Consider the following 2,415-nt stretch of genomic DNA (forward strand, 5'->3'; position numbering starts at 1 on the left):
ACTATATCTGTACAGACCCATTAATGGTTTTTCCATCGGGTCCATTCCCCGTTGTTGAAACGTAAGGCGTGTTACGAAGGATGTCGTAAATAGTAGGAGTTCGGGTCTTTGGAGGTTTCCTGATCTCCCCATTATCGACATCTTTCGTTGAACTTGTAGTTTCAGTTTCGGTTTCAGCTTTGGGTGGCACTTTCTTCGGGTTCATCTACGCCGCCTTGTCGATGCTTTGAGCAGAGCCCATTTGGTGAGAGGTAGTGCCTGGATTAGAAGAGCTTTGAAGATCTGAAGTAACAGAGGAACTATATTTGGAAGAAGGGATGGACCCAAATTTTTTATTCCCATCATCTATGCTACTATTCTGCTCTGAATCATATCTGTTTGCATGATGCACATGACCCGTTTGTAACTCGCTATTCACTGCAACCTTACAATTCCTTGCACCACCACCCCATGATGGCACCGAATTCACGCAAGAATAGGGGAAAAACTGGAGATAAGGGTACCGGTACGGGACTCGCACTGGAAAAATTGGGTACGCCAACAGATTATTTAGTTGGGCATTTAAATTAAGACTGACGTCCCCAAAAAATTCTTCAACTTTGTTCCATTGGCATTCTCTTTGTTCCGTTACATCTTTGTCTTTGCTTCGAAGTTCAGCGTTTTGGTGGCATCTCGATGACATTGATGTTCCTCTATTTTCTTCTCGTTTCTTCTTCGTTTCTTGTCTCCTTAAAGCTTGAATCTTTCGTTTCATTTATGGATCAAAAACCACGGTTTCCTCTTCATCTGCAACCGGGATATCATTGGGCTTTGATTCATTCTTGACTGGATTTAATTTCTAGTGTTCTTAACCTTATTTCTAAGCTCTAAACAAGTTAGTGAAAGAGGTAGGAGAGAGTTCTAAAGTAAGGGGTAAGAAAAAGGTGACCCCTAGTTGATTCGAGAGAAGTTTTAGCAGTCAAGGATGTAACATCCTCAATACCGGGTTAGTGACTAAATTATAAAACTTCAGAATTTGGTGACTAAAGTAGAAAAATTAAAAAGTTTAAGGACTTATATGAGAAATGTAGTGTAGGATTGAATTGCAAGAATAAAGAATTGAAGGACAAAATAGTCATTAGCATGGAAATAATTTAATTTGTTATGGTTCTATATATTCCACGTGGAAGGGAATGAAGAAAATTTAAGCTTCCAGAGTCCTCTTCTCCTCATTTCTTCTTCATACGTGAGAGCCAAGTAAAGGAGAGACCTCTTGTTAGTTAGTTTCTTGTTGAATTTAAGGTTGGTTTATGATCATTAGATGATAATTAAGCTTAAGGAAATGTTAATTTGTCTTAAAACAACAAGATGAAATGTATATGAAGGATTAAAGAAAGGAAGTGAATAAGTGAAATCTTGGTAGACATTAATTAGATTTCCAAACCAAATTTGACTTGTCATTAACCTAATTAAGGAGTATGAAGTGCTAGAATTGGATTTAGAACATGTTGGAATTTGAGTATGATTCTTGAATTCTATGTAGAGGATAGGATTTTGAAGTTAATGATGTATTGAATGAGTATAAAGTAAGTTAAGCATATGTAGGTGATTTAAGTATATGAAAGGGGATGAAATATGAAGTAATTGAGTTAGAATGAAGTAATTTTCGGGCTTAAAAGTGATTTCTGGGCAAGGGGTATCGGTACCCATTCAACAGGTACCGATACCTCAAGAGTAAAATTAAGGAAAGAATTCAAAGGGTACTGATACCTTAAAGAACAGTATCAATACCAAGGATACCGATACCTCAAGGAGCGTACCGATACCATATTTGAACGAAAATTTTATAGAATGCAATATGGGTATCGATACCTAGGCATAGTACCGATACCTTAGTCAAGGGATGTACCAATACTCTATAGAGGGTACCAATACCTACTTTAATAAGAAATGAAATTCACATTTTCTTTAGGTGAGAAATGAAAGATTAGAGTATACATTTTTGGAATACTGAAACGTATCAATGTATGATTATGTAGACATCAAGAGCAAACAAGTTTCAGAACAACCATCGAGTTAAGATTCGATCGAAAGAAAGGAAATCATTTTAGTGGATTTGGAATTTAGTGAGGTCAAGGTGAGTGCATAATATAGGGGTAATTTAATGGAAATAAGACTTGTGATAAGTCTATTTCCTAGGTTAATTTCATAGTTTAATAGTTATGAACATGCATACATTATGGTTTTTATAAAAACATGCATAAGTTATATATGTTTACCTATGATTTGATACATGTTATATAACTCATTTGAATGTGCTCCAATACTTATGTTACACGATATGAGATTGATGGTTTTATGCACATGTGGAATATGATAGAAGAAAAGATATATGTGATTACAAGGGAAATGACACAAGTACATGCTTATATGAAA

At 35.7% G+C, this 2,415-nt stretch overlaps 1 pseudogene; it reads right to left on the minus strand.

The window, feature by feature from the left end:
* Positions 1 to 205: 205 nt before the first annotated feature.
* On the minus strand, positions 206 to 1,808 carry LOC120158151 (annotated as a pseudogene).
* Positions 1,809 to 2,415: the final 607 nt, after the last annotated feature.

The sequence above is a fragment of the Hibiscus syriacus genome, unplaced genomic scaffold (assembly GCF_006381635.1).
Source record: "Hibiscus syriacus cultivar Baekdansim isolate YM2019G1 unplaced genomic scaffold, ASM638163v2 tig00111308_pilon, whole genome shotgun sequence".
NCBI lineage: Eukaryota > Viridiplantae > Streptophyta > Magnoliopsida > Malvales > Malvaceae > Hibiscus > Hibiscus syriacus.